At 50.3% G+C, this 26,770-nt stretch overlaps 1 protein-coding gene across 2 annotated transcripts in view; it reads right to left on the reverse strand.

Annotated features, from left to right (window-relative positions):
* CHST8 (carbohydrate sulfotransferase 8) overlaps nucleotides 1-23,081 on the reverse strand; it is a 128,173-nt gene extending 105,092 nt beyond the window's left edge. Inside the window, exon 1 of one of the 2 annotated variants that reach the window (XM_058706676.1) lies at nucleotides 22,784-23,081. The gene's annotated coding sequence lies outside the window, so the exon portion shown is untranslated. Of the gene's footprint in view, nucleotides 1-21,995; nucleotides 22,109-22,783 lie in introns of those variants that run through there. The other variant, XM_058706678.1, reaches the window with a different exon arrangement.
* Between the last annotated feature and the right edge of the window lie 3,689 nt (nucleotides 23,082-26,770).

The following is a 26,770-nucleotide window of genomic DNA, read 5'->3' on the forward strand; positions in this document are numbered from 1 at the left end:
TTGTCACTCTAGATGTAAAAACCCTAAATAAAAGATTATGGCAGACATGTAGTCCCCCTCCCCATCATCATCACCCCCAGCTCCAAATGCATGGAAATGCTTGATGGAACACAATATAAAATAATTAAATACATAATTGACCTTGAAGGAAAGAAAAGGAAATCCTCAGGTGCAAAAAATGAAGAGATGTGAGAGCTGGAGGCATAAACTGTCAGCTGGTGCCCCAGAGGCCTTGAGCGACAGATGGCAGACCCCAGAGGCCAGGACAGGGGCGCCAGTGTCCACAAGGGACAGGGATCCAGCCTGGGCTCTCATCCCTCTTGTGACAAGGTGACAAGGAGTAGGAAGGGAGGTCCTGCACAAAACTCAGTCTCTAGAAAGCATCCCATTGAGTGAAATGGGGGTGGGAACACTCAACCCTACTCTGGGGACACACAAAGAATCTTGGGGGGTGGGCAGTTTCCAGAAAGAATGGAAGTCCCAACCTTGCCCATGGCCATGGAGTCCAGATTTACACTATCTGTGTGGTGTAGAATCCACACATATAGAAATGATGGGAAAAATGGGTCCCAACTGATGCATCCACGGGATTCTCAGCAGAAACAATTTTTGAAATGTTCTGAAGCAACACTTTTACGACTCAGGAAGCACAAGGCTACCATAAAAAAAAAAAAATCACCAATCTTAAATTAGTTTGGATAATTTTTGCTTCCCTAGAATATCATATAGAAATTATAATCTGCCCAAGGAAATGATCCAGGAAGGAAAATCAGCTGAAAACAATAAGGACTAGCAGCACTCTATGAACCTGTGAAAAGGAAAAACCCGAAAAGATAATATAATTATGTTTTCAATTATTGAGTACAAGGACTAAAAACAATGAAAGAACAGGAAACTACAAACACAAGCACAGAGGTCTTAAAAATCTCCATAGAATTTCTAGAAGTAAAAAAAAAAAAAAAAGAGCAATTGAAATTAAAAATACAATACAAGAGTTTAATAACAGATTAATTAGTAAGCCAGGAGATGCAGTGAACTAGACATAAATCTCACAAAACCACCCAGCACACATTCAGGGAAAATATGACACCGAGGTTCCAAGGAAGAGAATAAAATGAGAAGGTCCAAAATAATACTAATGATGATGGAGACTGGCAGAAATGCATCCCCAGGGACTGAAGCAAAGTCAGATCCATCTAGAAAACTTACAATCATGATCTGTAGGTAAACATGTTAGTGTCGGTGCAGGGTCTCTGGAGCATTTCAAGGAACACTAGTAACTAAGACTCACATAGAGCTGACCACGTGCCAGGACCTATTTTAATCACCTTACATATATTAACTCCTTTAATTATCACAACAACCTAAGAGTTTAGTAATATTACCATGCCAATCTATAGGCGAGAACACTGAGAAATGGAGAGTTTAAGTGATTTTGCTCAACTAATAAGCACTGAAGTAGAGTCAAATCCATGCAGATATCTGTAGAGTCCATGTTCTTACCTGTCATGCCACACTGTCCCTCATGCATGTGGCTGGCATCTCAAAGGCTAACACTGAGAATAAAGGAAAGGACCTATTTGAAGAGAGGATGACTGAAAACTTTTCAGAACTTGAGACAGCCATAAGATTGAATAAATAAGTGTTCAACTCCCAAGCAGGGGAAATAAAATTATATACCTAGATATATCTGAGTGAAGATGAGGAATATCAAAACAAAGAGAAAATCACAAAAGCATCTAGAAAGATATTATCCATGAAGGACTGGTAGACCAACTCCAGGCTCCTCTGACAAATAGTAGAGACCAGAAAACAACAAATGAGGTCTTCCAAAGACTAAAGGAAAACACTTATCATCCCGGAGTTCTAGACCCAGCTCAACCAATCAGGGCAAAATCATATTGAAAAGAACAAAGTCCAAGAGAGTTTCCACAGTCTTGCCTGAAAGAACTATGAAATACTTTTCGTAGTATCCATTCTGTGAAGCAGTTGGAAACAGAACCCAGAGAGAAGGGACAGGATGCAATCAGCAAGCGTGAGCGAAGACCCTGGAAAACAGCTGTCAACCTAAATAACCATTAATTGTAAATAATAACAACAGTAATAATGATAAAGATTGGGGAGGTTATTAATGTAGTGCTAAAACTAGACAAAAGACATGAGATGGGAATATGATCAGAATTGACGTGTTCTGTGATCATTGTGTTGTCATGGATGAAGGTAGAAATCTTGGTTCTATTCATACGGTATTAAGTCAAGTATGCACATTAAAAATGTAAAAGTAATCACTGAAAGAATAAAAAATAGAATGTGTAGCTTCCAAATCAGTAGAGGGAGCAAAATGGCTGGGGCGGGAAAGTACAATTAATCCTTGAGAAAGCAGAAAATATTTTTTCAGTTTTTATTTAAGTGTAATATTAGTTTCAGGTGTACAATTTAGCGATTCAACACTTACATACATGCTCATCAAAACAAGTGCCGTCCTTAACCCCCATCACCTATTTAACCCATCCCCCCACCCACCTCCCCGCTGGTAATCATCAGTTCGTTCTCTATAGTTGAGTCTGTTTCTTAGCCTCTCTCTCTCTTTTCTTCCCTTTGCTCATTTGTTTTGTTTCTTAACTTCCACATACGAGTGAAATCATACAGTATTTGTCTTACTCTGACTTATTGCACTTAGCATGATACTCTCTAGCTCCATCCATGTCATTGCAAATGGCAAGATTTCATTCTTTTTTATGGCTGTGTAATAATATGTCCATTGACTGATGAATGGATAAAGAAGATGTGGTATATATGTAAAATGGAATATTACTCAGAAAATATTTTTTAAAAAAGAAGAAAAAATGAAAAATCAAGGAAAGTAGAAAACACAAAAGAAACAAAAGAATGCAAATACACCAGTAACCATGAAAAAAAGATTAACTCGCTGTGAGAGACCCTTCCAAAACATGATACAGAAGTGCTGAAAGTCAAGAGATACTAAAAAGATATATCATGTAAATTACAAAGCAAAGGTTGTTTTTATAAGAGTAATATAAGGCAAAATAGAATGGAAGGCAAAAAAGCATCAATAGGGATTAAAAGAGTCATTACACAAAGAAAAAAGGAAAAATTCACTAACAAAATATAACAATCTTGAACCTATACACAACTAACAATATAGCTTTTAAAAAATATGGAGTAAAAGTTGATAAGATTACAAAAAAGAATTAACAAATTCATAATCACAGTGGGAAATTTTAATACCTCTCACTATGAAATTGATAAATTAAGCATCAAAACAATAAGGATATAAAAAGATACAAACAATACAAGTAACAAGATTGAGCTAAAGATTGGATATAGGTATATATAGATGATATAGATGGGATTCTACACCCAACAATTAGAGGGTATGTATCATTTCAAATATAATAATAATAATAATAATAATAATAATAATAATAAAGACCATATACCAACCAGGACACAAAACAGTTCTCAATTAAAATTAAATAATCAAAAGAAAAAAGAAAAAAAGAAAATTAAAGAGTTAATAGCATGCAAACCACAATCTCTGAGTACAATGCAATAAAACTGAAAAGCAGAAAAGGAAAAACTGCCCCTGAAATGTTTAAGAGCCTCATTAATTCATGAGTCAAAGAGTCACAAAGGAAATTATAAAACTTCTGGCTATTAAACAGCAGTATAATAAAATAATTATGTACCCCAACAAATTAAGATTAATCCAGAAATGCATACAGAATTGCTCAATATTAGAATATCTATTAGTACCACTTATTACATCGATAGGTCAAAGGGGAAGAACCACGTTTATCTCCATAGAGAGATCAAATAAATTTGGGGGGAAGGAGTCCTTGATTATTTATAAACACAAATGTACATGGGATATTTTTTTAAGTTCTAAAAATCGTATTCCATAGACAGCATCATAATTAATGTTGAAACATTAATGTCAGGAATAGAACAAGGGAAACCTGCTAGTATTTCATATTATCCTGGGAATACTTGCCAATTCAACTAGAGAGAAAAATTAAATAAAAACACGAATAAAAAAGCAGAAAGGAGTAAATCTTCATGACCTTGGGTTAGGAAAGGACTTGTCAGGCACAATAACAAAGACACAGGCAACAAAAGAAAAAACTAGGTGAGTCAGACTTCATCAGAAATTAAAAACTTTTGCGCTGCACATGATACCATCAAGAAAATGATAAGACAATACACAAAATGGGATAAAATATTTGCAAATCATACATCTGATAAGGAACTTGTATCCAGAATATACAAAAGAACTCTTACAATTCCATAACTTAGAAAACAAAATTAATTTACGGGCAAAGGATCTGAATAGACATTTTCCAAAGATGTACAAATGACCAATAAGCATGTGAAAAGACATTCCACATCATGTCTCATTAGGAAAATGCAAATCAAAACTATAGTGAAATCAAATACTAAACACAAATCAAATACTACGTCACACTCTCTACAATGGCTAGGAACAAAAGGACAGACAATAATAAGTATTGGTGAGGAGATGAAGAAAATTAGAGCACCAGTACAGTGCTGGTGGAAATGTAAAGTGGTGTAGCCATTTTGGAAAACAATCCTCCAAAGGTTAAGCATAGACTTACCAAATGACCCAGAAATTCTGCTCCTCTCTACGTACCCAAGAGAAACAAAAGCATATGTTCACAAAAACCATGCACACAAATGTGTGCCTGGCAGTTTTACTAATAATAGCCAAAAAGTGGGAACAACCCAAATGTTCATCAATAGATGAAAGGATAAAATAATTGTGGTGAAATATTATTCAGCCATGAAAAGGAATAAAGTACCACACCCACGGATGAACCTGGGAACCATTAAGCTAAGTGGAAAAAAAAAAAAAAGCTGAAAAAAGAGAAAAAGACCACATATCACATGACTTTATTTACATGAAATGCCCAGAACAGACAAATTTATAGGGACAGAGAGTGGAAGAGGGGTTGCCTAGGACTGGGGAGGTATAAGTAGGGAGTGACTGCTAACATGGACAGAGTTTCCTTTTGTGGTGATGGTTGCACACCTCTGTGAACATGGTGAAAAGCACTGAATTATTCACTTTAAATGGGTGAATGGGGGGGGGGCACCTGGGTAGCTCAGTCAGTTGGGGGTCCGACTTCCACTCAGTTCATAATCTCCCGGTTCGTGGGTTCGAGCTCCGCATCAGACTCTGTGCTGACAGCTCAGAGCCTGGCGCCTGCTTTGGATTCTGTGTCTCCCTCTCTCTCTGCCCCTCCCCTGCTTGTGCTCTGTCTCTCTCTCAAAAACAAACATTTAAAAAAATCTTAAAAATAAGTGAATGGGTGAATGGTATGGTATGTGATTATATCTCAAGAAAGTGGGTGGAGAGAGAGAGAGAGAGAGAGAGAGAGAGAGAGAGAACTCCCAGATTCCAGTCGCCATATTGGTACCACTAGTCTGCCTTCTTGGCTCTCTCCAGAGCTCAAGTGTCTGTGCTCCCAGAGCCAGTGCCTCTACTTCCACCAAATTCAATGCTCTCTCTTACCTTCTCGAGGACTTCACTCTGGAAAGTCTCTCCTCTCCTTCCTACAGAATTTTCCACCTTCTATTGGATCATTCCCATCATCATAAAATCATGCTGTGATTTCTCCCATCCTAAAAGCAATGACAAACCCTCTCGGCACCCCCTTCCCTCAGCAGTTACCTTTCCATTTCTTTGCTCTCCTTTGCAGCAAAGCATCTTGTTACCATATTCACAATCTCATCTCTTCCCATTCTCTCATAGCCCCACTTAGATCAGAACTCCACCAAAGCCATTTTTCCTAGGCCACACTGTTGAATCCATTGGTCAACCACTGGTCCTCATCTTACCCGACCTGCCACCAGCATTTGACACAGATGACCATGCACTCCTCCATGAAGCACTTTCCTCACCTGGCTTCTAGGACCCCATACTCATACTCTCCTGCTCTCTTCCTACCTCACTGGTCACTTCTGGACCTCTGTTCCTGGTCCCTCTTCATCAACCTGACTTTTTCCTGTCGGAATATTCTAGGTGTCAGCTATTGGTCCTATTTTCTTCTCTTTCTGCACTCACTCCTTTATGTATCTCAGTCAGTCTTGTGGCTTCAAAAACCGTGGGCTGCTGGTTCCCAAATTTATATCTCCAGCTCTAACCTCTCTCGAGAGCTCCGCCCTCGTATATCCAGCCAAACATCTAACATCTGCAGTTGCATGTGTGTTAGACATCTCAAATATCGTCTATCGTTAACTGAACGTCTAAACCCCCCCCAACACCAGTTTTGCCCACTGTCTTTCCCAGCTCAGCTGGGGGTGACTTCATCCTTCCAGAAAGCTCGGACCAAAAGCTTTCTTCACAACGCATCTAATCCATGAGGAAATCCTGCCTTCAAAATAGATCTGGAATCGTATCTATTTGCTCCACGATACTGCCACCATCTTGGCTCAGACCATCATCTCTCACTGCCCCTCAGCATGGCAGTGAAAAAAGTGATTCTCTTGAAACCCAAGTCGATCATGGCACTCCTCTGTCCAAAACCCCGTAGTAGCTCCTCACCTCACTGCAAGTAAAGCCAGATTACTTACTTACCTTGCCCTACAAGGCCCAAATCTTCGGCCTTCTCCCCATTCCCTCCCACCCCTACTTCTGTGGCCTCATTCCCAGCTGCTCTTGCCCTCCCTCTTTCCACTTCTTTTCTCTTCCTTACTCCTGCTTAAGACTTTTCACTAAGTGCCTCCCTGCCTGGCAGATGTTCTCCTAGATTAGGATTTCTCAACCTTGGCATGATCAACATTTGGGGCCAGACAATTCTGTGTTGTGGGAACTGTCTTGTACATTGTAGGGTGTTCAGCAGCATCCCTGACCTGTACCCACTAGATGCCAGTAGCACCCCCCAACTTCCCCTGGAGGCACAGCTGCCCCAGGTTGAGAACCACTGGTCTGGATCATCTGCGTGGTCCATGCCAACATTCCCCTCATATCTCATCTTTGCTCATGCCTCACCTTCACAATGGTGACCACCCCCCTGCCCCCCCTCCACTTCCAATCCCCCTTACCCTGCTTGGCTTTTCAAAGTAACTAGCATGGTGGCTTCATAGGAGCTGAGATCTTCCTCTGCTGTTTTCTGGTGTATACCCAATGCCTAGAACAGTGCCTGTCACACAGTTGGCTCTCGAGAAATATGTGTTGAACAAATGGCTCACGAGACTCCATATGGCAAAACATAAACAAATGTGTTAAAAGGCCAGTTTATCTACAAAAGTGTCCTAAGTTTATCTATAAGTGAAGCACAATCCCAACACATATCTCTATGGGGTATTATTTGAAACTTGACCCAATACTTCTAAAGAGCACCTGAAACAATAAAAATGTGATATCACACAAGAATAAGGGGAGAACGCTTGCCCTCTAAGATATTAAAAAGGTGTTCATATGATACGTTAATCGATGTATGGGTTCTGGTCCTAGAATAGGCAGAGTAAAACAGAAGAGTCCAGAAATGGCCCCAGGAAATATAAAAATTAAGCAAACGAGGAAGCTGGCATTTGAAAATCAGTCGGCAAAGGGTGAGTGCCCCATAAATGGTACTGTGATAGTTGGCTGGCCATTTTACACCTGCAGTATACATGTTATACAGAAATATAGAGGTAGTAATACATGGCAGGGAAGTGGCTCGAAGAGTCCTAGGTGGTTGCCTCTGGGGAGTAGGACTGGGAGACGTGGTAAAGGATGAAGCGGAGAAGTGCTGGGTTTATGACAAGCCTTTTCTTACGTATGCTTTTAAAACTATGTAGATGTATTACTTTGATGAAAATTCAATATTTTTTAAAAAGCAATAAGCATGCCCCTCTTTAACCTACCAAATTGACAGAGACTTAAAAAATGAAGATTCGCTGGTGTGAAAACGGCACACTCGTGCACCGCTCGGTCTTTCTGGAAGGTGATTTGTAGGGAAATATTAAGAGTCTTAAAACCAAGCATACCCTTTGAGCCAACAATTCTACCTCGAGAAATTTATCCTGAAGTGACACAAAGGAATACAGCAAGAATGTTCGCTTCAACATTCTTTAAAATCGAAAAACAAAAATGAAAACCACTAAAATGTCCAAAGGGGGACTGTTTATGTAAATTATGATAAATTCCTACGAAGCAATGTTGTGCAGGTGTCACAAGCAGGATGGAAATAGATCCATTACCCCGGAAAGGCGTTTGTGATATATAAAGTGATTAAGCAGGTTATGCGCATAGGCATAAAAATTATTGCATTTTTATAAAATGAATAGGACTTACGGGTTTATGTACAGAAAGAGATATAAACATAAGATATTCCCTCTCTGTAACAATGTATGGGAACCCCGGTTCCAGAAAATGCGCTGAGTGGGTGGTGAGACTTTTATTTTCTTATTTTTACTTTTTTTTTTTTAATCTTATTTTTACTCTTGTTAAAGGATTGCTGCAGGGGTTTTCTAGGACTAGTGAAGGTGGAGACAGGAACGCTGAGGTGAGGTCCTCAGAGGTAGGGTAAGGGTCCACATGGACTTCTCTGCTACCCACACATCCAGAGAGCCCCAAGCTGAGTGGCCCGACTGGGCAAGGCTAAGCTTGCCAGAATCCAACCATACTTAGGGCCCAGCCAGCAGCCCAGATGCCCAAACCCCAATGGCGAGGACCTCCTTCCCAGCAGATGGCGGGGGAAGGACAGAGGCCACATCTGGGCAGGCCACCGCTGCCTGCAGGCCCCCATCTCTGCAGCCATGGCCTGTGGTCTTGACAGTTCCTGTAACTTCCCAGGGCTCTGGCCCTCACCCTCCAGAGGGAAGACTGGCCACCTTGCCAATAAAGTTCTGGAGTGCAAATCCCTCCAGCCCAGAAGCCAGATGCCGTTCACAGATAACATTGTTTGGTCAGTGTGAGACTTTGATTTTAAATTCTGAATTAGTCTCCATACTCTAAAGGAATAGATTTTACACAAAAATCTGCCTGTTCCAGGTTGCCTGGGAGGCTCAGTCAGTTGAGCCTCTGACTTCAGCTCAGGACATGATCTCACGGTTTGTGAGTTTGAGCACCGCGTGGGGCTCAGCACTGACAGCGTGGAGCCTGCTTGGGATTCTCTCTTTCCCTCTCTCTCTCTGCCCCTCCCCTGCTTGTGTGTGCACACATGTGTGCTTTCCCTCTCTCAAAATAAATAAATAAGCTTAAAAAAAAATTTTTTTTAATCTGCCTGTTCTTGAATATTCAAAGATCTGGCCACCCTGGGCCCCCACCCCTTCCTGCTAGGACAGCTGGAACTGAGGTGTGATGCCCCCTTCCAAGGGGTAAGGTTCCTGGAGTCCCAGACGGCACCTCTCTGTTGCCGTGAGTCCTGGCAGCAGTGGGGGACGAATCTCCCACATGTGCTGCTCCATGTCTGGGCTGCCTCCCGCTCTCTGCTCACCTTACCAGGTCCTTCCTCCCTCCCACCATCAGCTGTGGGAACCAGTCCCCACAACCCAGTGTCCTCAACCCGTTATGCCATGCCTCTTTGGGACATCAGAGTTTTTTCACAGAAAATCCCTCCAAATCTGCCCCCAACTGAGAGCTGCTATTCAAACCCTACTCAGGGGGACCAGGACAGAGGCCAAGACCCAGTCAGCAACTCACCCAGCCTTGGGTTCAAGAAGGCGACAAGGGGCAGAAAGGACAATGCTGGTCCTTGGGGACTCTGATTCCAGCAGAAGAGACCCACCTGGCAGAGGCTTGGTGTAGGAAATCCAAAATCCCTAAGAGCCAGTGCTGTGGGCTGAGTTCCCTGGGGAGGGTTCTGGGGAGACCCCTGTGGGAAGTGAGGAGGGCAGGAGTGAGAAGAGGGAAACACAATGAGACCTCAGCTGGTCCACAGGGTGCTCTGGGGCTGGAGGACACAGGATGGGGTGTAATCTTGGACAAGGAGTCCCCCACCCCAGGCCAAGGGCCAGGCTTATTGGGGGTGGGTACTGCGGGGGGAGCGGGAGCATGAGATTTTCCCAGCAGCCCCGCGGTTATCAGGCAGTGCGAGAAGTCTGCCCCATGGGAAAGGCCGGGAGGTCTCCCAGAGACTCACTCTCTCCCGAAAGGCCTCGCAGAAAAGGGCTAGAGACTCAAGACAGGAGAGTGCACTGAAAATTCAGTCACATCCCCGGCATTTATTTGAAACAGAACATTAATTCTGACTGTCATTAGAGTCCATTTCAATTCTGTAATAACATAAAAAGTTAAGAGTCTAATTTATTCATACAAATCTTGTTAGCATCCAATTTCCACATAATGTAACATATTCCTTAAAAAGCTGACAAAGCAGGAGAAATTAAAAACGTAAAAGAAGACATCCATGGCGCTCATTGCCACAGAGCCAAAGGTGAGGAGGAGGAGGAGAGGAGGGTGGCCCCAGAAAGGGCTGGGAGCTTGAAACAAGACTCAGCTGAGGAGGCAGGCTGTGGCTCCCATCACACCCTGGGCGGCCCCCCCCAATGGCTGTGGGGCCCCCACCACCACCTCCCCAGCCACCAGGCTGTCCCGACGGCCTGGCCCTGTCCTGCCGGCTCCGACAGACAGCTCCCTCACACTTTCCTCAGCAAATCCATCCTCGAGAGCCCGTAACTCCTCTTAATTACACGTCTGCGGTGTTTGCATTAGATAGCTGTCACCCTGTAATTTACCCGTACATGGGTTTTAATTGTACATTAATCTTTCTTACATGCCACTCCTCTGCTAGAATCTGTAAGAGCAGCACTTTGGGCCATTTTGTTTATTCCCCAGCCAAAAATAGCTGATGAAATGTAATTGTGGAGTGTCCCTTCCCTTCTTTTCCAGGATTACCTGCTGTGTGCTGGGGCTGGAGAGAGGCTCCTGTCACCTGCAGGCTGCCTTTAAACACAATATTGGACTGTTTCGTGGCTGACATCAATTTCAGAGGAAAGGTCACAAGCAACAAGCAATCTTCCAATCACCTGCCATGTGCTCCCTGGGCGCCCCTGCTCACATCCTTTCTCTCAAGCTCCAGGCTGCTGGGTGCTGGAAGCGTGCCTGGGGACCGTGCTCACAAGAGAGGATGGAGGGCAACGTGTGAACCTAAGGAATCCACCAGCATGGAGGTTCCAAGGTCACTTGGAGAACCACGAAGGAGAACTATAAATTACAAAGCCCTGGATGGCTGCCAGGGCCCCAGGAAGCTACATTTAGCATACCATTCTCTCAGCAGCAGGAAGAAGGCTCAGCTCCCTTTCGGAAGGAATTTGAATGGAATTTGTTACAAGAACATTGTGATTGAAATATCACCAATTGGCTTTTCATGACAACTCAGCAATAGATTGCAATTTTGAAGGTGTGTGTGTGTGTGTGTGTGTGTGTGTGTGCGTGTGTACGCGCGCGCGCGCGCGTTGGGGGCGGGGGTAGCTGTTGTGTTCTCCAGCTGGCCGAGGTCCATACAATATTTATGAAATCCAGATGAAGCCCTACGCTGGCAATGAGCTGATATCATAACACAGATTTCAAAAACGTCTTGACATTTGCCCAAGATCAAATTTCCCCTTGCGAAAACCCACGAGGCTCTGTGCTGCCGGCGGTCTGCACGCTAAGCACCCCCCTCGTTCCAGCAACCTGCTTCATTTGAGTCCAGGTGATTACCACTGTGCTGGGCAGCACTGGGGGGCTGGAGTGGTGCAGAGTAGCAAGCCCAGCACCACCCAAGTCCACTTTTCCTTTGTGGCCACTATGAGCTGCGTTTTTCAGTGATGACAGACAGGAGTTTCGGTAATTTTCATCGTTAAGCACTTTCTGACGTGCAAAATAAAGCTCAGGGATCTCCTTATGGACGAGGTTCTGATGCGTATTTGAACCAAGAGAGACATGCGGCGATCATCCATCACACATCAGCCCAAGAAACAAAAACGAAAGCAGGAGATGTATTTCCTTGGGGCCACAGATGCCATTTGATTCCTTTTAGGAGACCCCCATTAAGAAGAATGTCACCAGCTTTCTCATGGCCCGGGTTACAAGTTATTTCCAAAGCGGTCCCTAAGGGCATCCTCCACCCCAAAGGGCTCCTTCTCCTACCACTACCCGGGGCTTTTGGAGATGAAGATTCCCAATGTATCAGTACCCGGAGTGGTGAAATATTGCACGGGAAATATTGCATGAAATATCGCCTGCGATCCAGGCCTGAAGTCCCCGGAGATTGTTTACGAGTAAAAGGCAAGGACGATTTAGTTGGTTTTTGATAAACACTTCATACTGCACATCCTAAGAGAAGCAGAATACTTGTCAAGCATGCATCTTTATGAGCTGTCCGCCTATAAACCTTGCACGAAAGGTCCGTGCTTAATGTTGGTTTGGCAGTAAATTGGCGCGATGCACGGGTCTGCTGATTCAAATTAGCATCGACCCATAAAACGCTACTGAATGATTCTTCAAATCTGCCAAGTCTTCAAATCAATTTTGGAGAAAGTGTCAAGGGTTTTTTTTGTTTTTTTTTTTAAACTTTGATAAACCTTTCATATTAGTTATCACAGAAGAGCATCAACCTTTCTCATCTGTCTTTCCACCAAAAAAAAAAAAAAAAGGTGTTGTTTTTTCCCTAACTGCTTTTAGCTCTTCGTCTTTGCACACCCGCCTCCACATCACACAAACAATGTGTGTGTTATGGTTTCTTTGTTGCCCTATTTTCAAGTGAACGGCGTTTGGCTCACGCTGTCCGTGCCCCCATGATCCCGCAGTTTGGAGAGAACTTCTACTGGCACCAGGATAAAGTTCTCACTCTTGGCATTTGATATGCAGTCCCAAGCTCACCTCCTCCAGGAAGCCTTCTGTAACTCACCAATGAACTCTGATCATGGCTCTACACCCTTGTGTGTTGGGTAAACTAGACTATGTTCTCGTGGGGGCTCAGTGCACTTCCTTCCCTGCAGGCCCCCAGGAGTGGGGCTCACACTGAGAGGTGCCACCTCTCCCCTCCCCATCTTTGAGGACCAGCCGAGGCCTCCCTCCTTCATGAAGCCCCCTTACAGACACCCCAGCCAGCATCCCTTGTCCTCACTCCACAACCTCAGAGATCTCAGTGACCCTAGCCACCCCTTTGCTGGTGGCCTGACCTGTGTGTGAATCTGCCTCTGTCTCTTGGGGGCAAGGTCTAGGTCACAAAACCCAACAAGAACAGAACCTTGGCTTGAACCCAAGGGGTCTGACCCAGAACTCTCATCCCCCAGGCCGTAATGCTTTCTACAGTAACAAATATCAGACTTGAGGAGGATGGGAACAAGCCACACCCAGAGAAAGGGGGCTTTATCAGGGTTCCCATCAACATTCGATAAGCCTGAATGCATGACGGTAATTGACCTGACCCTCTCGCCTTCACTTGGCTCAGGGGCATGTCGTTTGTGAAAACGTGGTGCTGAGAAAGCAGAGGAAGCTGCATGGTGCAGGGGTGGAGTGCTGCATTCAAGGGCGGCTTTCAGGCTCCTCCAGAGAGACCCAAAGATAGACAAGCCCATCAGAAATAAGGTCACCCAGGGAGACGTTCCTAAATAGCCAGTGCCTGGAGCTCTGGGGGTGAACATGGCTCTGGAGGTGCCAGCAGAAAGCCTGGAACCTAGGACCCAAAGGCATCGGTCGGAAGCTGGCTCTGGGGATAAGGAGGTCATTTAAAGGGACAGAGCACCAGGACAGGACACCCTCCAAAGTCCAAGAGCCCAACTTCCAGAGCCGTCCTCACGGCAGCCTAGGCTACCAACAAATCCCGGTCAAGTCAGCTGGGGTGGGAGAGGGCAAAGGTCAACGGGAGGCTTTATCTTCTGCTCCTTCATTCAGTGCGTATTCAGCATCTCCCCTCCCCCCAGCCCACTCAGTGCCAGGACTGTTCTAGGTACTGAGTCACAGCAGGGAACAGGACAGACAGGGTGGTATACGTTCATGGAATTTGTGAAGGGAAAGATGAGCCACAGAGAGAATGACAGATCACCAGGATTCATTTGGTGATTGGGGGCTGGGGCAGAGGCCCAGCACCTGCATCTCTCACGGCCCCTGGGGTGATTCTGAGGCCAGTGGCCAGGTCCCCAGCCTCATCCAGAGAAACGCCTGTCTACTCCACGCTCCATTCCAATGTGGCAGATTCAAACCCACCCCGCAGAGGGAACTGCAAGCACCCCCAGACGTTCCAGATAACCACAATTTGGAGATGGAAGTGAATGTTCAAATTTGTTTAATAACGTTTTCAAGTCCAACATATCCTTAGCATACAAATAAAAAATAAACTGTATTAGCCATCTGGGAAATATAAAATTAAAACCACAGTGAGATATCTCTACATACTCATGGAGTGGCTAAAATGAAAAAGACTGACCACATGAGGTAGCGACAAGGACAAAAAGCAACTGGAACTCTCATATTTAACTGGTGTCAGCGTGGAGGGGATTAGCCAGCCACTTTAGAAAATTGGCAGCCTCTACATGGGACGAACAAACGCACATCCTGAGACCCAGCAAGTCTCTTCTAGGTATATGCTCATTAAAATGTGTACAGACGCCCAAGAGACACGTGCAGGAATGTCCACAGCAGCCCGGCTCCCAATGTCCATCCACTGGAGAATGGATAAACACATTGGGGTATATTCACACCATGGAGTCCCAAGAGTGAACAAACCCCTCACAGCAACATGGGTGAATCTCACAAATATGATGGTAAGCCAGACCCCAAAGCATATAGTCTTTTGATTCCACCTACATCGGGTTTTAAAACAAGGATACCAATCAGTGCCCTTCTGAGGAAGGATAGAGGTTACCTGGGGCAGAGGGGAAGTGTCTGGAAGAGGACCCAGGAACCCCTGGGATGCTGGTCATGATTTTTTTTTTAATTTTTTTTTAACATTTGTTCTTTTTCGAGAGAGACAGAGTGTGAGTGGGGGGGAGGCGCAGAGAGAGAGGGAGACAGAATCCGAAGCAGGCTCCAGGCTCTGAGCTGTCAGCACAGAGCATGACGCAGGGCTCGAACTCACAGACCACAAGATCATGACCTGAGCCAAAGTTGAACGCTTAACCAACTGAGCCACCCAGGTGCCCCCATGATCCTTTTTTTTTTAAGTTTATGTATTTATTTTTGAGAGAGAGAGAGAGAGAGAGAGAGAGAGAGTATGCTCACACATGTGAGCAAGTGGGGGAGGGGCAGAGAGAGAGAGAGAGAGATTGAGAGAGAGAATCCCAAGCAGGCTCCATGCTGAAAGCACAAAGCCTGATGTAGAGCTCAATCTCACGAACTGTGTGATCATGACCTGAGCCGAAATCAAGAGTTGGGTGCTTAACTGACTGAGCCACCCAGGCGCCCCAATGGTCCTGCTCTGGTGCTGGCATATAGGCATGTTTGGCTTGCAGATTTTCACTGCACTGCACAATCCTGGTAGGCACACTATACTTCAAAAGTTTTAAAAGGTCCTGAATACAGGACAGGGAAAGATATGGATGGGAACCTGCCTAGAAAGGGTGAGACTCTAGAGGGCACAAGCCAGTGGGGCCACATGCTCCCTAAGCAAGTGTCATGTTACCAGGCAGGGTCCCGATCGACATGCTTCCTCACACTAGAGATAGAAAGGGACTAAATAAGCTTCAGCCAAGAGAACAAACATAGGAGATAATAATTTTGGTAATAATACTGCCACTATTTGGGGCTGGCCGTATGTGAAGCACGATGGCCCATGAGGTGGATTCTACTCATCCCCATTTTATAGATGAGGAAACTGAGCCTCTAGCTCACATGGTGACCAAGTGGTGAAGCTGGGATTTGAACCCAGGCAGCCTGGCCCCAGATGCTGGCTTCCTTCATAACACCGAGCTGGCTGCATTGACATGGCAGCCGTCGTGGCTGTCCATTGACACTTGAATTCATGGCACAGGGAACTAAAGAGATAAATAAGAGGCACAGATAGTGCTTTCACAGGGATGAATGGACATTAAATGTGCATATGAGACCAACCCTCAGGAGGTGAGACGACATCAGTGGACAAAGAGGCCCCAAATCTAAGCAGGAGACGGCAAGACAGACCCAACCGGAGAAAGGCCGTTTACCATGCACACTGAGGCAGTCATCCCCGCCCGTGGGACTCCTGTGAGAAAAGGCCTGTGTGTGGCTGCTGTGACGACAGTGAGGTGGCAAGGACCGCTGATCGCGGGCAGCCTCTGCACCCAGAGGCAGCAACAGGCTCAGCCCGCAGCACAAAAACCGGGAAGCGGACATCCGGGTGAGATGATGAGGCATCACCAGGCCCCACATCCACACTGCTCCCAGCGTGGCACCAGCCTCTGCGAAGGGGGTTGGAATAAGATGTGGGAAAGCTGAGGGAGCTGTCAAGAAAACCTTCTTGGAAGGAGGATTCGAATTGGACCCAGAAGTGTACATGGGAAGGGGCTGAAAAGAATATTCCTAGTGAAGGAGCAAAAGAAGCCAAAACAGGCTGGTTGCATCACCCTCTGGCTCAGCCAGTATAGACAGAGTACCTGCTTGGAGCACCGGCTCAAACATTTTAGACAGATGGTTTGCATGATGCAATGACTTGACCAGTGTAGACAGACTGCCTGAGTCGTGTGCTGAGCTCAACCAGTACAAACAAACCGCCTACACCATGAACTGGGCTCAACCAGTGCGGACTGACTGCACTGTGCATGGGGCTCAACCACCTCGGCTCTGGGACACAGAGTCTCATGGACAGGGCCAGTGTCTGAAGGGAAGTGTCAGAGAGCCCGGGTGCAGGGAAAGCACCTGAAGCCACAGAGACTTTGAGAGCTCTGAACCTCGTACGAAGTCCTGCAAGGAGCGGGGCTGGCACAGGCTAAATGGAAGGTCCCAGCGCTCACACCCTAGACTCAACCAGTATAGACAGACTACCTGCACCATGCACTGGCTCAGCTAGCGTAGACAGAGTGCCTGCATCACGCAGTGGCTCCAGCAGTGTAGCCAGACTGCACGGTTGTGCTCACTCTGCCTGCCAGCAGCAATCACCGAGTCCCTTCTCTGGAGCTCATCATGGCCAAGACAGCCAGAGATATGCGTACCGGCAGTGACACCTGCTGTACCTTCACTCAGCCTCCCCGGGGCGTGGCAGGCGGCTCTGCCCATAGAAGGACTGTAGTCAGTATCCGCTGGGTGTCTGGGATGCTCCCCTCAGGAGCACGGGAAGCAAAGCTCTCATATCTCAGGGCTGGAGGAGGGTCTCACTGCTCAGAGGCTTGGGCAGATGGGTCTTGTCCAGGGAGATGAGTCAGCCCCCAAGAAGAGGCAGCCTCGAAGGGGGGGATGACTAGTCTGCCAAGTGTGAGTCAACCTGGGCTAGGGGCGGCTGGCAGAAGGGCTCTCCTGTGCCACATTCCCACAGATGAGCACCTGGGCACGTCTGGTGGTCTATGGTGGTGAGCAGCAGCCAGAATACGAAGGAGGGCCAGTCCGGGGAGGCCACCCTCCAAGCAAAGGGTCCCGGTGTTGGAGAGATCAGCTCCCGAAAGGCCTGGGGCCCGAGGAGTAATCTGTACCTCCTAGCATCCTCTCCTTGGCTCTCATCCCTCCTGTCCCTGAGTCTGGCCCGGCCGGGGAGGAGCTGGCTCAGGCCCAGGCAGAGTGAGGACAAGGTGACAGCGACCTGGGCTGTTGCTTGCAGCTCAGCGGCCGCTCGGCTCAGGGCCCACAGCCAGCAGCGTGGGCACAACGGGAAGCGGGGTGACTCACAGACCCGCTCCCCCCATCCCAGCTCTGTCTTGCAGAGCTGGGTGGACGGAGTCGATGTCTGTGGGGATGCTGAGCTGAGCTGCAGACAGCCACAGGGAATCCGCTGACATGGGAGGGAGTGGGGGAGCTCTGAGCCTGGGGCAGAGCCCCCAGCAGAGGGCAGGAGCAGGTCCAGACTGGCTCCCACAGGGAGGAAGGGAGGAGAGAAGGCTGGAGTGAGGGAAGGGCACAGGAGAGGAGATCCTTCTGGTGCTGGCCAGCTGCCAGGTCAGGCACAAGTGGGTGGCAGATAAAGTACCTACCAAGGTCCCAGGATGCTCAGGGGATGACACACAGGCCAAGGCCACCTCTGGTCGGCAGCCCTGCAGACAATCAGCTCCGGAGGAGAGTGGGCATCAAAGTAGCCTGTCCTCATTAGAGAGCACGGGGCACTGGACTGTCACTACTGACTCTCACTGCCTGCTGGCAGGAAGGTAGCAGAAGGCCCCAGAGCTTACAGAAAAGCTAGAAGTTGGGCCATGTGGGCAGGGGCACGGAGGCAGGGCTACACAAGCAGCTGCCTGAGCCCCAGGCCGGGAGGACAAAACCCGACCAGAGGGGACAGGAGCTTGGGACTGCGGGTCTGGCGGGGCAGGGCTGGGGGCGGGGGGGAGTTGTTGCTTCAGGGAATTGACAGCTCCCACTGGTGACCCAGAAGTCAGGGTCCCAGTGGCCTTTACCACCTTCCATCCCACACCAAGCCCTGGCAGATTCCCCTCGGTCTGCTCCTCTTTAAGACCTCCGTCCCCTTCCTGCCGTAGCTCCCTCCTCACTGGGCTCCCTCCTCTGCAGCAGCTGGTAGGGTCAAGTCCTAAGTTTCTCCCTAGCCTTCAAGGCCCTGTATGGGCAGGGCTCTGGCTGTGCTTCCGACTGCATCCACCTCTCCACTGTGCTGGCCACATGGGCCTTCCCACGGCTCCTGGCTGGCCCTCCACGCTCCCTGTCACTCATTCGCACGCTACGCCTGCCAAGCTCTCTCCCTCTCTCTGTCCGTCCCCTTCTTGCTTAGTTCTGGCTCCTCCCCCAGTCCAGCTCAGATCACTCGATTTGCATCTCAGAAACACCCAGATGTTTCCTTTATATGCTTCTCACAGCCTAGAACCACACGTGTTGGTTATTCGTTCAGTAATGGCGTCGCCCGGCAGACCATGAATCAGGGAGTGATGAATCAGTCATGAGGGAATGGCTGTCCGCAAGGGTAGGGGCTGCTCTTTAGTTTGGTTCACTTTCTGTCCCCGGAGCCTGGCACAGAGACAGACACCTAACACCTGCTCCTCAAACATTCACTGATGGCAGAAGGAAGGACAGCCACAGTGGGTCCGACCATGGGAATGTGGGATGGGGTCATCTGGCTCCAGACTTCAATGTCGACAACTCTAATTCAGTTCAAATAACTGTTGCTCGCCAGGGCCACCTCTGGCCCTCAGTCACCAGCAGCAAAAAGCACTCATTTCCCAGAAACGCAGGGCCCACCTTCAAGGTAAGGAGCCGGGGTGGGGAGACCCAGCTCCTTGCCTGCGTGTGGACACTCCAGGACTTCCTGGAAGGTGGCTTCTGAGAGGGAATCAGGGCTGCTTTCGGGGTCAGTCCCCTGGATGCAGGCTTCCCCGTCCTGCCGGTGGTGACCGAGGCTGTATTTGGGCCAGCAGGTGCACGCTACAGCCCCAGATCACAAATGACAGGTAGCTTTGTACAGGGGAAAAGTCACAACTTTTTCCCACAACCAGTTTGTAAGTTTCATCCTCTGCCACGGTGACTTGCGGACCGCAGGGTCACACGCCTTTGAGCCGGGAAGAAATGAGACGGCATCTCCTGTGTCCTCTGCCACCTGAGTTAATGCAGCCCTGTCCCCTGGTTGTTTGCATGCAGGGCTTCCCTCTGCCTTTGGGCAGACTTTTCCAAGGAGGGAGGGAACACAACTGCTCTGGGGTCAGACTAGTCCTGGCTGTGACCTCAAAGACAGTGCGAGGGAGCCTACTGTCCCCGTGCTGTCACCACACAGGCTGCCTGCTCCCAGCACACCTCCTGAGGCTCGAGGACACCATCTCCCGCATTCACATCCAGACAACCATGTTCAGTTTGTTTTTTTTTAATTTCTCACTGTCCCACAGCAGGGCCACATTGATCTCCCTGGGCCAGGACTACATAGATCTCCTGTTTCTAACTCATTACCTTCTGATTAGCTGAAAGGCCGGGCCCTTGTTTTACACAGTGTTTACTGGATCTAATTGCCACAGTTGTTCATTTAGGCACTGCCATGCCCTGGGTCCACATTCCTGCCTATAGGCTCCCTCCCTGTGCCACGGCTCTCCAATGTAGCTACCACACATGGGAGGCACTGCAAGTACAGCTAAGGCAGACGTGTCACACTTGAGGCCAGGCAGCAGGAGAGGGGGCATCACACCTCCCCTCACCGGCCCCTATAAGACTCCGGTGCCCACCACAGGTGCCTCCAACCAAAATGCATCAGCAAAATCACTATAAAAGCTTTAAGCGCCCATCTCTTCGATCAGCAAAACCACAAAAAGCCTATCAGGTCGCCGCTGGCACAAACTCTCAGGGAAGAGCAGTGAGGCAGTCTGCAGGGCGTTTCCAACCAGGAGACTCTGACTTCCCACCTTCTCAATGAATCCAACGCAAATTCTGCAGTGAGCCCACGAGGCATACTCTCCCAACAACCATCCGGCAAAAAAGTAGCTGCCCAACTTTCCCAGACTTATTAGCTTACATAAACAGACATTTGAATAAATGTTTAAAAAATGAAATTCCCTTGATACTCTGTAATCAGTAAATGTTCATTATGGAAACACAGCAAATATGCATGAAATTTCCCAAGTGGTATTCTGGCTACAAGATTAAAAAGGCTTCTCAAACAGCAGGCTGAGTTACAAAGGATCCTCCTCCGGTCACAATCCAGGAAAGCTTTGCCAAGGCCAGGAGCTCAGAAAAGCCTGCTCCTCTCCCAGCCGGAGCCAGAGAAAATCAGCCCATGCTCCTTTTTGCCCGCTCAGGCATTTTATAAATGAGCCCCCACATCAGCTGATTGATGTCTCTCTATAAATAATTAAGCCTTGACCTTGTTTTAAGAAAGCCTTGACTTTTTAATTTGGGGTCTTTTTAAAAATCAATACCAGGGGAACATAATTCACTCTGTGGAGTCTGATTCCAAGTAAATAAATAAATAAATAAATAAATAAATAAATAAATAAGCTGTGCCATCGATGTGTCTCAGGGTGAATGGGCTAGGCTCTGGGATGGGGCCTGATTTTGAGGTTTTTCTGTGTTCAAACTCTTTTAAATTATTGATCTCCCTAAGAGACTCAATCTCGTTCAGGGTCTGCATTTTATCCCTTCTGTGGGTCATCTCACCGAGGTAGGTCTGATGAAGGCCCTCAACTGTGTTTCCAACTCCCCCCCAAGGGGGCTCCTCAGCCCCTGTCCTGCCCTCTGTGATGGACTATCTGGATTTAAAAAGGGTCTCCCACAGGGAGCAGAATGTCACCTCTTCCTGCAGCCTGTCTGCCTTGCCTGTGGGACAGGGACAGAGGGTGGGCAAGAGAGGCCATGAGAGTTGGGAAATCTTAAAAAGGGTTCTCCCACTCCGTTGGAGAGGCTACGCTGCTCTAGGGCAGGACTTCAGAGAAGTTGCCCACCCATAGGCAAGGGTCAAGGTGAACTCGGATGTGAGAGGTTACCCAAAGAAAGTGGGTTTAGTAGTGCAGCTTGTAAGCATCCCAGAAATGGGGAAGGGACTAGTCTGCCCCTTATCCCTCTGCCACCGCCTCTCCCACCACGCACTCCGCGGGGGCTACCGTCCCTTCCCTCAAACAGCCTCCCGCTCCAGCTCTGCTACAGGGCCAGCCCAGGACCGCTCTGCCGCCCAGTCTCCCCAGCATAGCCAATCACTGCACAGGGTCCAACTGGGAGGCGCTTCAAGGACCCGGTGTCCCCCCCCCCCCCCCCCCATACCCTAAACAGCTTAAGACTCTGAGCTCCAGGATCGGCCCCTACTTCTCAGTGAGAGCAACCCGGGAGCCAGGGTTCACAGCCGAGGGCGTTGTGAGGCTGCCGCGCTAGCCCCGGGTCGGGGTCGCGGGGCCTGGGGCCCAGATGTATGGCGAAAGTTAGGGCGGCGGGAGTCCTGCGCCTGGGAGAGGCCAGGGGTCCCCTCCGACCCGAGCGTCAACACTGGCACTACCGGCCAACGCACCTTCGCCTGGTGGGGCCGGCCTCCCGCGAGGTCAGAGCTGGCGTGCAAACCTGGAAGCTAGTAATTGGGAGTTGCAGCCGCTGCCGGGCTCGGCTGGGTCCGGCGGCCAAGCAGATCCTTCCCCCGCCCACCAGAGCCGCCTGAGGCTCGGACTCCCTCCCTCCCCGACACTCGCACGCACACACCTTCACACGATCACTGACGCACACACACTCGCCTCGAGTACAAAACAGGCCGGTGCCCAGGAGAGTCGCGGGGTGGGGACGCGCGCTACGGAGCGCGGGGGCACCTTCCGCCACTCCGTAGGAAGCCCAGGCAGCTCCTAACTCCTCCCCCGCCCCTGCCCGCGGCAACCCGCCCCCGAGTCCCAGACCCGAAGGCGCGGGAAAGCCCTGGGCGCCCCTGGCGCTCCAGCCCGGCCCTCTCCGCTGCCGACGCTGCCTCCACACGCCCGGCACCCAGGGCTGGGAACATCAGCAGAGCATCCGCAGGGACCGAGGGAGCCCGAGGGGCGGCAGTTCACAGACGCGCGGCGGCAAGTGAAAGCCACGGAGCAAAAGTCTAATTAAAGTTCCCGCTACTGGAGCCGGTCCCCAAAGCGCGGCCGGACCGGAACCCCGCGCGCCCTGTCTCCGCCCGCGGATTTGGACACCTAACCCTGTAGGTTCTCGGCGCCGGGACGCAGTGCAGTCCCGGGTCCTCCAGGGACCCTTCGGGGCGCCCTTCCCAGCCGGGAGCCTGCACAGGGCGGGGACAGGGCTGGGGCAGGGGGTGCGCAGCGCACTTACCTGGCGCAGCCGGCGCTCGCGGGGCCGCGGGCGCCGCCAGCCCGGGATCGGTACTCCACGGCGAATCCTCTGCTCCCGGACGCCCGGGCGGCAGGGAGGACCTCCGCCCCAGCTCGGGCCCGGGGCCTCCTCCCGCTCCAGGCGGAGCCCGGTGCGGTGGGTGAGGCGAGCGGCGCGGGCCGGCGGCCGGAGCGCGCAGGAGAGGGAGGGGGAGAGGGCGCGGTGGCGTGTTCTTCCTCGGCCCGGGCCCGGGGTCGGGTCCGTCCCCCGCCTCCCACCTCCAGCCGCCGCCCTCTCCTCTCTCCCCACAGCACCGCCGGATCCGGCTAGCGCGCCGGGAAGGCTCCCAGCGAAGTGCGAGCGGAGCCTCCGGCAAAAGGCTGGAAATAACGCCGCGCCCGCCCGGCGCCCCGCCCCCGGCCTGGGCCCCGCCCCGCCGTGGCGGTGGCGGCGGGGGCCGGGCGGAGAGGGGATCACTCCTGCGATCTGCGGGTCCCTCCCGGGAGCTCGCGGGCGCCGCGCCCACGCGCGCTCTGCGGCTCCCGCGGCCCCACGGGCCGCGCGCTTCGAAGGAGCCGCTGCTGGGCGCGGTCCAACGGCCGCGGGGGTGGGGGCGGTCGTGTTGGGGGCCTCGCCCGTCTCCCGGGTTCCCTGAGAGCCGGACTCGAGACTGCCACTTGGCTCCAGAGCGCGGCCAGAGTGCCGCCGCTGCCTCGGTGGGTCGCACGCCGGCGCCGACCTGGGAAAATGACAAGGCGTCACCGGAGCGGGCCGTGACCGCCGCTGGGCAGGGGCGCACGCTCAGGACCCGAAGCTGCGGGGGCGTGGGGCTGGTGAAACGCAGAGGACCGATCCCTAGGTACATTCTGGGGGATCCCTGGGCCTCAGCCTCAGTGGAATTTGGTCAAGGTCCAGGGCGGTCCCGAGTGTCTTCACCGTTCCCTGAATTCCTGGGCTCTGGATTCTGCTGACCCAGGCTCTCCCTCGAGGGCTACCTCTTGAAGTCCTGGTTGGGTCACGTCCTGAGATCTGGTGGGGGAGGGGAGTCGTGAACGAGGTCAACGTGAACGAGGTGGGTCAGCCGACTGCTCCCTGTACATGCCATCAACAACACAGTGGGGAAGCGACGGATCCACAGCCACACAGAGCACCAGGACAGAGCAGGGATGTGAAGGAGAGAGCAGGGGTTCTGACTCCAGTCCTGTTTTTTTCCTGAGAAGAGGCAGCCCCCACCTGCAGGGGGCAAGCAGGTTCTGGGAAGGAAGGCAGGCTGGCTTCTCACGGGAACTTGATGAAACTGTAAAATCAGTCACCCCTTAATCTTTAGGGGAACCCCAGTATTTTGAAGAAGCTGCAGAGAAAGCTTTAGTAAAATACAGGATGTTCACCCTCCTCTCATTGTATCTGCTCTTTGGTTGGCCTCATGGCTCCACCCTGCTGACTCAGAGTGTAGGATGGAATTGGGGAGTGGGGTGGGCTCATGGCCTTTGACTGACCAGGGAGGGGACAGCTGGGGGCAAACCTGGCAGGGAGCAGAGCCACTCCGGAGCAAGGCCAGGGAGCCCCCAGCAGTAGGGCTCTGGAAGGCTTGGGTGGCACCCAGGCTGCCCAGGGCAGCCCTGAGCCCTCCTTAATGCCCCAGGTGAGTTCAGCACATTCAAAGAGAGAACAGGAAAGGTGAGAAGACAAACTTTAGCAGACCAACGCTATGATGATCTTCCTTAATTCTTGCAACAACAAAGTAAGCACTATTACTTCCGTTTCATGGTTGAGGGAACCAAGATACAAGGATGCCACCAAGTTGCTGGAGTCTACACCTCTGGAGGGTGCTGGAGCCAGGGTGGGGCTACTGATTCCAAAGTGGAAGGGGTTCGGTGGGATGCCCTCTCCAAGATCCTGAGCTCAGAGACTGTTCCACACCCGGGGTGCTAGGCCTAGCCGTGCACCACTGGATGTGTGTTGTGTTTGCATATAGAAGGGGTGGGGTATGTGTGTGGCTGAAAGTGCCCTACTCCTCCTCAGTCAGGTATAGATTGGATGAACAGAATATCAGGGACAAGGACTCAAGTGTCAGGAAAGACAGGGCACTGGCATCCTTTTCCAAAAGCTATCAGAGCAGATTGGGAGGAAAGAAGATGGTGAACAAAGGCGAGGGTGGGGGTGAAGTGAGCAGAAAGCTACTTGCCTAATGAGCCCAGAGAACACTGGCCCTGTACCTGCCCCTGGGCCCCCTTGTCTCCACACCTCCAGTCCCTGTCCCTTCTCACCACCCAGGGTCCCGGCCACTAGTTGGCTGGGCACCTGCCAAAGAAGCCTGGTGGTCCAGGGAACGTCTTCAGTACCATGCATACTCCTGCAGGCGAATACACACACACACAGTCACGAGGCAGCGGGGAGGGAATGGGGAGAGGGGTTCCCATCCCCTGAGCCCAGCCTTATAGCCACGAGGAGGCTCTGAACCACAAGCGCCTCCCCTGGATGAGTCCACACAAGCTCCACTTGCACGGGACATGTCTACACAGGCTTTACCAGGACCAAGCTAGCAGCAAGTGGGGCCCGCCAGGCCCTCTCAGCTCCCCCTACATCTGTGTGCAGTGATCCTCCTGGGAAGGACGGTTTTTCCATTAGCGCTTCCAACTGTACTTATTAGCACTTATTTGCATCTAATATTCAGGCAGACATTGCTAGGAATCAACAGGGCTGCATTCCTTTGACATACGCTACATTTTCAATTCGTCACTCAGACTTGCTTCTTATTTTGAGAGGCCCTCGGGGAAGTCCCCAAAGTGGGCCCGAGGCCCCTGGCACCAACATGCCCTGTGTTTTCCTCCTCGGGGTCTGCCAAGGGCTGCGTGTCCCTTTTTTGAAAGTCAGGTTTGGCCTCTGCAGCGAGGGAGGCGGAGAAACGCTGTAAATTTCCGGCGTGAAGCCCTGTGTGCTTGCTTGCAGTTTCTGACACGTGTGTCTCCGCTGTAAGATTAGTGGCAAACTTCTCCCTTCATCCCAACTAAGGTGAAAAGACATTTACATGAGATCCCCCCACAAGTCCACACCCCAGGCCCCAGAGGAGGTCACGGAGAGGTTCAGAAGCCACTCTGTTTGTTGTCAGAGAGGCAAGAGGAGGGGGCCCGACCAGGTTCGGCTGAGGGTGGCAGGCGAACCATCCCCTCCCTGGGCTCCAGATCCCCGGACCATTCCCTTGAGGGAAGATTCTGGCCTACCTTTGTCGGGGAGGCGGGGGAGCTGAAGGCAGGACAGTGGGGCAGCACCTTGTGTTTGAGGAAGGGTTTATGAATCTGGTGGCAAGGCTGAGTCCTGAGTCCTATACCTTCCATTCTGTGAGAATTAGAGCAGTGTTCCAGGGAAGGGGTGGGAGCCGTCTGGAGAAGCAGATCCCAGAACACCTTATCTCCTTGCATCCCATGGGAGAAAGAATAGAATAAAGGCATGGACAGGGGGTCGGAGGTGGGGGGTGTTTCAGCTTTCCAAGGCATGGGCTGGGTGGTCTTGTGCGTGTCTCCTAGCCCTTCCCAGCCTGTTTCCTTATTTGCAAAAATAGACTCCACCCTGCTCAGGGCGGCAGGGACCCACAGATAAGGTGACGGGTGTGAGAACATTTTGGAAAGCAGAATTGGAAGGCTGGCCTGCTTCTGGGTCACTCAGGTCAGCCCCCTCAAGACGTGGGTGTCAAACATCTTGTCCTGTACTGGCCTCTGAAGTATTGTGACCACGGGGCTTCCCAAAGTTAATTCGCTGCACTGTGACATGCTGACCCTGGCACCATTCAGATGGGAGTCCCTTCCCTGGGGACACAGCTGCCTTCCCCAACTGCCTCTGCTGTGGCGTTGGTGTGGGACGGTGGCCAAGCCTCTCCTTCCCATTTGAGCAGTAAGGGGAGTATAGCCCAGGCTCTTGAGACCCCTCCAGGCTTGCATTGTGATGCCACAATTCCTAAAAATCCTTCACCTGAAGGAAGGCCCAGAGAGG

This window comes from Neofelis nebulosa, chromosome 17 (genome assembly GCF_028018385.1).
Source record: "Neofelis nebulosa isolate mNeoNeb1 chromosome 17, mNeoNeb1.pri, whole genome shotgun sequence".
NCBI classification, from domain to species: domain Eukaryota; kingdom Metazoa; phylum Chordata; class Mammalia; order Carnivora; family Felidae; genus Neofelis; species Neofelis nebulosa.